Source organism: Myotis myotis, unplaced genomic scaffold (assembly GCF_014108235.1).
Source record: "Myotis myotis isolate mMyoMyo1 unplaced genomic scaffold, mMyoMyo1.p scaffold_m19_p_13, whole genome shotgun sequence".
Classification (NCBI taxonomy): Eukaryota; Metazoa; Chordata; class Mammalia; order Chiroptera; family Vespertilionidae; genus Myotis; species Myotis myotis.
Window position 1 is genome coordinate 598,506 of NW_023416317.1, and position 10,712 is coordinate 609,217.

At 54.2% G+C, this 10,712-nt stretch overlaps 1 pseudogene; it reads left to right on the top strand.

The window, feature by feature from the left end:
* Positions 1 to 1,628: 1,628 nt before the first annotated feature.
* On the top strand, positions 1,629 to 8,177 carry LOC118667890 (annotated as a pseudogene).
* The last annotated feature ends 2,535 nt before the right edge of the window (positions 8,178 to 10,712 follow it).

The following is a 10,712-nucleotide window of genomic DNA, read 5'->3' on the forward strand; positions in this document are numbered from 1 at the left end:
GGCAGGGGGTCAGCTGCGCCTCCAGTCCCAAAGGCCTGTGGGGAAGATGGCGGAGTTAGTAGGTATATTTGGCATCCAACTTCCACCTCGGTGAGCCCCAGCGTTTGGTTTGAGGTGGGCTCCACTTACACAGCCAGGCCAGGGGCAGACACACCTGCGGGGCCTGTGAACTCAGTGCTGCAGTCCAGACGTCCGGCGCTCTCTTCCAGCACCTTCCACAGGGCGCTCTGGACAACAGACTTGGTCCTAAGCCCACTTTCCTTGCCAGAGTCCAGAAACAGTAGCAGCTGCAGCCTCGCTGGTGCTGAGGGACCGTCCACTGGGCGGTGAGCCAGCGGGAGTGGGGGCAGGAGGCGGCAGGACGCTGAGCCTCAGGGGCGGCGCTGAGCAGCGGCACGGTACCAGGCTTTCAATGGCAGCCCTGACCAGCACGATCCCTGTGACCGGCTGGTCTCAGAAGCAGCTGCTATCGTTCATTAACGGTGGGTTTGCCCAGTTGCTTAGGTCTAGGGTTTTCCTAGTCTCACACTTTGCCTCAAAAATGTGCATTCACTTTGCCTCAAGAATGAGGAGTTTGAACTTTTTAAATTTAATGCAAAGTACATATGTTGTTTGGGCTTTGTTTGTTTGTTTTTGTGGTTGCAAATATGACTATTAAACAAGAACCACGTAGCAATGAAATAATGCAACGCAAGCCTCCGAAAGGACATGCCTATTTCTAAGGGAAGGGAACCGCGCCTTCGTTTATCCGCCGAAAAGTCCAAGTGCTGCCTCGGGCCTTCGCGGGCGTGGCGCCTGCTGCTCTCTGCGCTCCAGCGGCCCTGGCCCGCCCGCGGAGGAGGACGTGGAGCAGGTTCCGAGCTGCAGCAGCAGCGCCTGGCTGGCGAAGGGCCCCTGCTGCTGGCAGCCAGGCAACTGGAATTCGGGGCTTGACATTGGCCGTGGCCCCTGGCCCCTGGCTCCCAGCCCCTGCGCCCCATTCGGCGCTCTTGCCCAGGGCCCAGCGCCCTTCTGGCTGCTAAGTCCAGGGGGCACTTTTCAGTCTGCTTCTGAGCTGACCTGTCATCCGATGCGATCCCCGCGGGGGCTCCCCTGTCACTCTCAGACCCTCTGAGTCTGGTCTCTTTTCCGCCAAGAGGAGCTTCTGGGGCTGATGTCCTGTGAGGCTTTGTGCTCATCTCTTATCAGCTCTTTCCAGCAACCCTGGGGGGTAGGACTAGTGCAGTGATGGCGAACCTTTTGAGCTCGGCGTGTCAGCATTTTGAAAAATCCTAACTTAACTCTGGTGCCGTGTCACATATAGAAATTTTTTGGCATTTGCAACCATAGTAAAACAAAGACATATTTTTGATATTATTTTATTTGTTTAAATGCCATTTAACAAAGAAAAATCAACCAAAAAAATGAGTTCGCGTGTCACCTCTGACACGCGAGTCATAGGTTCGCCATCACTGCCCTAGTGGTTCCACTTTACAAACAGGGACAGCAAGGCTGTGAGTGACGCCGGGACCCTCACCAGGTCCCCCTGCTAACGACCCGCAGCAGGACCGGGATTCCCTCATCCCTTTGAGTTCAGAGTCAGGCTCTCAGCGACCACTGTCAGGTCTCTTCTTCCGGCAGCCCCTCACATGGAGGGCGTCTCGGGGTTCTGCTAGGCCCCCTTCTCTCTGCCTCCTCTCATAGCTCCTCCACGATGTCTTCAGACCAATGCTGGCCTCTGACCCTGGTCGCCACTCCCCCTGAGGATCGGCCCAAACCCCTGCGAGCTTAAGGAGTGGGCACGCGACCCAATTCTGCTGATGGGGAGATGGCTGGGACAGGCGAGGAGAGGCTGTCGTCCCGCTGGCCAGACTGGGAGATGGTTTCCTTCCTCCCTCTGGATGCGGAGCCTGTGGTATTGGGGTGGCGACAACCACCTGCACCCGTGGGCGGGTGGGGCCCAGTTAGAGAAGGAGCCGGCGTGGCCGCGAGCTGCATCTTTGCTGGAATGGCCTCCTGCTCTGTGACCTAATGCACTGCCCACCGTTTCGGGGTTTTATTACTCGCAGCCAAAGCCCCCTAAGTGACCCATCCCCTTCGTCACATTGTCACCTCAACTCACTGTCTCCTCTTCTAGCAGCCGCCCTCCTGGCTCTGGTCATGTCCCCGCGATGGACTCGTTTGCCCAAGTTACAGTCCTAGGCATCATCCTTGCCTCCTCCCCCTGCACCCCTCCACTTCTGCCCTCAAAGTCCAATCAGGAATTAAGTCCAGGAGATTCTACTGTTGAAAATCTCTCATTCTTTCTTTCCACTACCCTTTTCCTTGTTCTTTTCAGTTATTTGCCATTTTTACTGGCCTTCTGCCCCCTTTCTCATTTTGACCCAGCCACCACCATCTACATTGCTCCCAAAGAGATTCTAAAAACTCAGTACAAGTCCTGCAAACTGGTTAAACTCTACTCTGATTTGAATGTGTGCACAGGCTACCTTTGTCTTCCAGATACAATCCAACGGACCTGCATGGCTGTAAGCCGCCTCAGGATGGGTGTGCTCTGGCCTCCCCTGCCCTCCACGTGCACTGAGCTCCAGCAGCTGCTGTCCTGTATCCAGGGCCACGCTCCTGCTGTCACTGCAGCTGTGCCCAGCCTGGGATGCCTCCTCAGCTGGTCTCCCGGACCATCCTGGCCAGCAGTCCTTCCTGCACTGGGCTTGCCTCTGGCAGAACCCCGCAGGGGTGAGCTTCCTCACTCTGGACTCTCCCTTGTTTGGATGTTCACCCCCAGTCAGCTTGCTGCTTCCTGTTTCTCCAGTGCTTGCCTCAGGGGCAGACGCTGGTGCCCTGTGCTGGTCTCAGAGCATCTGCTCATCGCAGGTACCACCAGCCTGCTTGTCTCTCCACGGCTCCTTCCTGTGCAGGAGGCGTCCTGACAATGCCCACTCCTCTGGTAGGTCAAGAATCACCACCAGGCAGCCATGGCTGTGTCTGCACAAATGCCATCCCCCACACTCCTGCTCCAAGGTCTCGCCACTCTCCTGGAGGCCTGCTTGCTGACAGGCCACTCTGCTCCGTGTCTCTCAGCCCCTCTTTTTCAGCCCTCCCACCGCCCTCCCTCCCAAGGCGGCTGGGAAGGCTTTTTTGTCTGGAAAAAGCACTCCCCTCGCCTTCCTTCTTCCAAATACGTGTCTGTCCTGCGCCTTCCCGAGTGAGTTCTCCTGTGGGAATTCAGGGGGAGGAGAGGTTAGGATGATGGAACACAAGAGACAGAAGCTGGCAGGCCTTTAAAAAATAAATATACATTTCTATTGATTTCAGAGAGGAAGGGAGAGGGAGGGAGAGAGAGAAACATCAGTGACGAGAGAGAATCATTGATCGGCTGCCTCCTGCACGCCCCTCACTGGGGATCAAGCCTGCAACCCAGGCATGTGCCCTGACCAGGAATCGAACGGTGACCTCCTGGTTCATAGGTCGACACTCAACCACCGAGCCAGTCGGCTGGGCACTGCCAGGTCTTTTGCTTCTACTATCACGTTTCTTCCTGAGGACAGAGAACAAGAGCCCAATAAACCGCCTGGGACAGGGAAGAGTACCAGAAGACAAAGGCGCACAGGGGGCGATGGCGGCCACCTGGCCCTCACGACCCTCACCACCGCTGTCATTACCTGTGTCTGTGCCCGTTTCCCCCGACTGCTTTCTAGAGGCCAAGGCCTACTGTGTCCTTTACACGCGTGGGGTCAGCACTATCCACTATCCATCGAGCACACAGTAGGTGCCTCATAAATAGCTGTCAAACTTAAAAACAAAAGTAAGAAGAGTGGACTTTGGCGTCAAGGAGATCTGAATGCATCTCCAACTGCCTTCCTTGTTGTGTGACGGGGCAGATTGCTTGACCGCTCTGTCCATGGGCAGCAGAAACAGGGAGGAGAGGCCCTGAGAGGGGGGAGGGGCCCAGTGCTCCTCCAGCTCAGTCCTTTGCCCATTTCCCTCTTCCTTGCCTTCCTGGCCCAATTCTACCCTCTCTCCGGACCCTTCGAGTGGCCCCGCCTTCCGTGTCAGATGCCCCTGCGAACTTACTCCCCCTCCCTCCCTCTAAGTAAGGATGTGTAGGAGCCTTGAGTTCCAGGGACTCAGTGTGTGAGTACAAAGAACTGAAGTTCTGGTTCTACCTGCCCTGACTGTGGGATGTTGGACGAGTATCAACTTCCTCATGTGAAAAACAGGAGCGATATCTAACCTTACAAGGTCCTTTGAGCCCAGGAGCCCTGGGTTCAAAGCCCAGCCCTGCCGCTTTCAAAATGTGCAGCTCAGCGCAAGTGAGTGCTTTTGGTCCTCCTTTCCTTACTTACAAAAGGGGCCTCATCACAGAACCTGCCCGGAGGGCTATCGTCAGCACTCACTGAGTTAAAGCACCTGAAGGGTTCACATCCCGCCGAGTACACCCGCCACCGATTCTGGTTACTATCCCACAGCAATGTTTCGTTAGCCACACACACAGTCAGAACATGTGTATTCGTCTGCTCGGCAGCCATACACAGACCACAGACGGGCAGCGTAAACACAGCGTCTATTGCCTCACAGTGGTAAAGGCTGGAAGTCCACCATGAGGGTGTCAGCAGGCTGGTTTCTCCTGCAGCCTCTCCCTTGGCTGCAGGGGGCTGCCTTTTTGCTGTGCCTCACGTGGCCTTTCCCCTGAACACGTGTGCCCCTGGGGTTTCTTCCTCTGTGTGTAAGGCCACAGTGAGATGGGGTCAGGGCCACCCTAACAGCCTCATTTTAACTGAAGGCCCCGGACAAGCCCTGCCTCCTAATGCAGTCACATTGTGAGGTCCTGGGGGGCCTTAATGAATGTAGGGGACAGGAGGCAGTGTGAGACAACATTAGGTGTCCCTGTGGTGAGCCTCTGTCTTCATCTAATTCGTAATTCATGAATCCCAGGATGCTTGGGTTCTAGGGACTCCATCTGTGGTCATAGCAGAAAGAACCTGGGATCCGGTTTTAAAACTGAGCTCAAAACTTGCTCAGGTTTGATGGCCTGGGGCCAGCCCCGGCCCTGCCTGAGCCTCAGCCAGCATCCGCATCCCGAGGACCCAGGGCTGCTGACAGCGAGGGAAGCGGTGCTGGTCCAGGACAGCCTGTGGGGGGGCATCTGTGACCTCCGCGCTCCAGGTTTCTGCCTCTGAACTCAAAGGACAGGCCTAGATGACTGGCCTTCCCTCTCCTTCCCACCCTCAGAATTCTGTGACTCTGATTCTAAGGGTGGAAATTCAAGTGTCAAGGACAAGCTGCTGGGGAAGCAATTTCTGGGCCTGAGGCATCAATAGATATTATTGACTCAATGAAGGGAATCATGCCATTACAGGGAGCCCCCCACTCTGCATATTCCTAAGGCCCAGACAGGAGCAGCGCCCATGCACACCTTGGGTTCTGGCACCTGTGGCTGTCTGTTTGGCAGGAACTCACAGTAATAGGGGCCAATAAATTAGGAGTGCAAGGGCCAGCAAGCCGCCTGTCTTCACGGGGATCCGGGGCCCTCTGTCGGAAAGGACCAGGCCAACGTCCCCGCCTGCCCACCTTCCTGGCCTCTCCAGAACCCCGGCCCTCGCAGTGCGTGGGTCGCAGAAGCAGCATGGTGGAGAGGTCAGGGCTGGACCGGGAGGTCAGCTGTGGGTATGAATTCAGATTCTGACCCTGACTCTGGCCAAATCACTTCTCTGACTCAGTTTCCTCATCTGCCAACTAGGGCAACAATTGGTCTTACCCACTGAGTCATTTGGGGTTTCAATGGGGTAACAAGTATAAAAGAGTTTCATTCATTCTATACATAATTTTCGTGTTCCTGCTATGTGTAGGAACACTTACTGTACTGCTCCTTTTACTAGAGATACAGAATAAAACAAGACAAAGTCACTGTCCTGATAGAAATTAAACTCTAGCGGAAAAGTCAGGCAAAAACAAATAATACACCATGAAATGCTCAGTCATACGACTGTAAAGAAAAAGACAGTAGGACAAGGGATGGTGCCAACTCGGGAGGCCATGTAGGACGCCTTAGGCAGGGCGGCCTCCTGAAGAGGGGCCATGAGCAGACATGGGGGAGCAGAGATGTGCCCTGCAGCTTCTGGGGAACAGGTAGGAAGGCCCAGGAATGGCTGGACTTGGCAGACACCATCCAAGGTCAGTGCACCTGGAGCTGGCCAGCGGCCTGGAAGCTGAGGGCCAAGATTCTGAATTCTAATCCGTGTCATGAGAAGTCATTGGAGGACGCCAGCAGGGGGTGACTTAGTCCTGTGCAACTTAAAGAGCCTGCCTGCTTGGAGAAGAGGTGTAACGGATCATGGCAATCACAGACCTGCTGGCCAAGTGTGTCCAGCTCTCCCGCCCAGCACGTGGTGGGCTGTCTCCTGCTGCCAACGGGGCCATGCAGCTCTGTGAGCAGAAGCCACAGTGCCACTTCCAGGCCAAGCGGTTACTGGCCCCTGGGAGGCCCTGCTCCTGGCTCAGTGACCAGCAGTGTTCAGGTGGCGCTGCCCGTCCGGCCGGAGTGCCGGGAGGCGCGATGGGCCCGCAGCGCCTGCTAACTGCAGGGGACAGGCCACTTCAGTGAGCACCCGCTGCTGCCGGGATAGGTCATGGAGATTCAGGAGCCACAACCACAGCAGAGGCTCGCATGTCCTGACAGGTCAGAGCAGAAGTAGGGAGGCCAATCAGAGTCTAGAAGACGAGCCTGCCCTGGAGTGGAGTGGCAGCGGCAGAGGTGATAAGGAGTTGGAGCTGTGTTGGGCGCCGGGGTGTGGCCGTGGCCGGAGGGCCCAGGAGCTGCCCTGGAGCGGCTGAGCCGGACGTCGCCTCCGATGACGACCACATGGACTCGTTCCCGGGGAAGTTCCAGAGCCAGCCTTACTGTGGCGGCTTCTGTGAGGACGAGGATGCAGGGGAAGAGGAATTTGAAAAGATCGCCCTGTTTATGAAGAAAGCACCATCAGAAACGGCTCCCAAGGAGAACCCTGGCGTGCTTGCCTCCCGGCAATTATGTTTGCTGCCGAGGGGCCTCCAGAAGAACAGGCCAAGACAGTGAACACTCTACAGAAGATGACTATGAAAAGCTGTGACTTCGCAGCCTGGAGCTCACAGGGAACGTGCACACCCTGAGCTGCACGCAGCTCTTTAGCCAACCAGGCAGCGCAGCATGGCCGGGCACTGCTCCCATGATGTGACTCTGCCAGAAAGCGAAAGCCCTGCCGCCTCAACGCAGCAGTAAGGGGTGCCTTATGCCATCTGGAACGGAAAAGCTGCTGAGGCTGTGAACGGTGTGAGGAGGGGCTGCAGATAGATGCCAGAGAAGCTTCTGGAAATGAGAACCAAAGCAGATAAACGAAAGCAAACTGAGCCGAGGGATATAAGAAAAGCAAAGTTGAAAGAGAAGAAGGAGCAGAACCAGACTGAGGCTCCCCCCCACCTCCCCGCCTTCCAAGGCTGGGAGCATCGGCCAGCCCAGCCGCTGAAGCTGCCAGTGATGATGAAGACGCTGCCTCGGGAGGGCTGGTGCACTCCCGGGCTCAGCTGGACAGCCCCTGCGCCAGGCTGCACGCCGGTGACCCAGGCAGACTGAGCTGGCCTGTGCTCTTGCCGGACCCAGTGTGCCCAGTCAACTCCTCTCTGCTTTTCGTGAGGACTCCCGGCTATTGATCATCTAATGGTGATGTTTGGTGAAACACCCTCTTGGGACTTAGAGCAAAAACACTGCCCTGCTGCCTGGCCAGCGTGGCTCAGTGGTTGAGCATTGACCTATGAACCAGGGGTCACGGTTCGATTCCTAGTCAGGGCACATGCCCAGATTGGGGGCTCGATCCCCAGTGTGGGGCATGCAGGAGGCAGCCAATCAGAGATTCTCTCTCATCATTGATGTTTCTATCTCTCTCTCCCTCTCCTTTCCTCTCTGAAATAAAAAAAAAAAAAATACTGCCCTGATAATTTAGAGGTCTACTTTGAGGATGAGGACAGGGCAGAACTGTACCAGGTGCCTCCTCAGAGGACCCAGCTGTAGCACCCCAGGTCCCTTGTAAAAACCCGGACACCAGCATTTTTGGTCTGTGTGGGATCCTCTGCTTTTTGTAGAAATCTCCGGGGGAGAAAGGTGTACCAGGTAAAGTGACTGAGCCAGGCTGATGAGCCAGGCCTGACCTGTATCTCCTCCCAGATCCGCCTCTGCCTGGAATACCGCATACGGGAATCAGCTGGACATACTCCTAGACTCCAACACTTTCTTTCTCTCACCCTGGACACAGTCCCTCCTCACACTGGGGGGGGGGGGGGGGGGGGGGGGGGCGGTGGCGGGGAGAGAAGAGCTGCTGACTTCCCGGAGCTGCAGCCTCTGGTCAAAGTGCCGAGCCTCAGTGAGTCTTCACTCTCTTCTGTTGATGCAGAACTCTGCACCTTGATCATGACATCCTTGGACTCTGAGCTGTGCTAATGACCAGCCTCCCTCTCTGAAGGGACCATCTGTTGCAGTTACCACAGCAACTGACCCAAAGAACTCCTGACTCAGGATCCAGTGACCCAGCTCTGAACCTTTGTGGAGTTAGAGGCTTTGGAGAAGCTACCCCTCAAACTGCACATACCACGCATGCAATTTTAAGGCACTAAAGCTGAGACAGGCCTCCAGTTACTCCACGAGCAAGGAGGTGCTGTGTGTGGATGCTGAAGATGCCTCGGGGGAGGATGGGGCCAGGAAAGCTGGGTCCTGCTGCTGCATCTGTAAACACCTACAATCTGGGACTCTCCAGAGCCCCTGGAAGCTTTGCCAGTTTTCCTGATCTTTGCCACATGAGGACTATGATACACTTGGACAGTGGACTCTGCATTCTCCCCCAGTTTCCACATTTTAGAATGTTGTGCCTTTTAAACTGGAAAACCCTTTGGCACATTGAGTCATTGTGATAAGTTGTACCTAGAGGGTTTCCTATGTCCTTACCTGTAGCCAGGTGACTTCTTGCGGTGTCCACCCCCTCCCCGGGGGAGGAGTGTACTTCCCTGAAGAGCCATGGTGTGGAACATTCTGTTCTTTTCCCTTTGCCATGAGAACATATTTTCCAATTTGAAGCTGTTCCTTCAACCTGGGTACCAGAATGGTGCGGCGGGGGCAGAGCCGCAGCAGCCACCTGCATTCCCCGACTGGAACACGAATGAGGAATAAAGGCTTGTTGTGGTAATGGCCAACAAAGGAGTCGGATTCAGGGTCTATATTGAAGGTCAAGCCCAGAGGGTTTGCCGATGGGCTGATGTAGGGGGTAGGGAAAGAGAGGAGTCAGGAATGACTCCAAGACTTATGGCCTGAGAACACTCAGAAAAGCACAGGCTTACCCACAGGGGCAGGTACACAGCTAAACTACAGCACGCTAGCTCTGTGGTTATTACTTGAAGGGAGCAGGCAATATGGAATGCAGAGGCTTGGAGAACCCTCCATTCTGAATGATCAGAAGCCAGACTTATTAAAGTGTAATTTGTATATGGTAAAATTTATTCTTCTTGGCATATAGGTCCAAGCTTTGACAAATGCATTTTTGTCTTGTAACCACCTCCACAATCAAGATATAAGTTACGTCCATCACCTCTCCAAATTCCCTTTGCTGCTCTTCCTTTATATTCCAACCCTCATTCCACTTCTCACCCCGGCAACCACTGATCTGTTCTCCATTCCTGTAGTTTTGCCTTTTCCAGAACGTCCCATAACTAGGATAACAAAGTATGTGACCTCAGAGACTGGCTTCTTTCACTTAGGATATGAAGTCGAGGTTCCTCTGTGCTGCACGTGTAAACAGTGTCTTCCTTTTCTCTCATGGCGTGGATGGACGCACAGCCTCGCTGAAGGGCCTTCGGACTGCTGCCAGCTTGTGGTGATTGTAAATAAAACTATAAATATCTGAGTCCAGATTTTCCTGTGAACACAGGTCTTTATTTCTCTTGGTAAATCTCCAGAAGTGGGATTTCTGGCTCATGCTATAAGTGTATGTTCAACTTTATAAGAAATTGCCAAACCATTTCCCAGAGGAACTGTACCATATTGCACTCCCGCCAGCACTGTGGGAGGGTTGCTCCACCTCCTCCCAGCACTTGGGATTGTCAGGGTTGTTTGACTGAAGCCGTTTCAAAGTGTAGTGGTATCTCCGTGTGGTCTTCATCTGCATTTCCGCAGTGAATAATGATGTTGGGGATCTTTCAGGTGTTCATGAACTATTCCTACATCTTTTTTGGTGAAATGTTCATTTAAATCTTTTGGTCATGTTTTCATTAAGTTGCTTGTCTTCTTATATTCTAGATTCCTTGATCAAATACGTGCTTTGCAAGTATTTTTTTCTAGTCTTTAAATTAATTGTTGTAAATGGCGTAAGGTATAACCCAGGACAGTTTTGTCTGGTGGTACTTCCCACAGTGTAAGAAGCAGACCAACCTCTCTGATCAGCACACACAGTGGCTTTGAAGCCGATTGCAAAATCCGGCTAAGGTTCAAACACAGATGGTCAGGGACGCTCCACCTCTCTGGCTCCAAGCTGCTTCTTTAGACGTTAATCCGCCCTGAGCATCTCCGCACGGCAGACCCCAGCGAGGTGCACAAGCCTGAGTCTTCAAGTGGAATGAGCTGGGTGCTCCCAGTTCCCGAGGCCCTCCAGGCACTTAGTTGCTTCAGGAACAATGTTCTCTCTTAAATCACTGAAGGAATATCCAGGGCAAAGTAG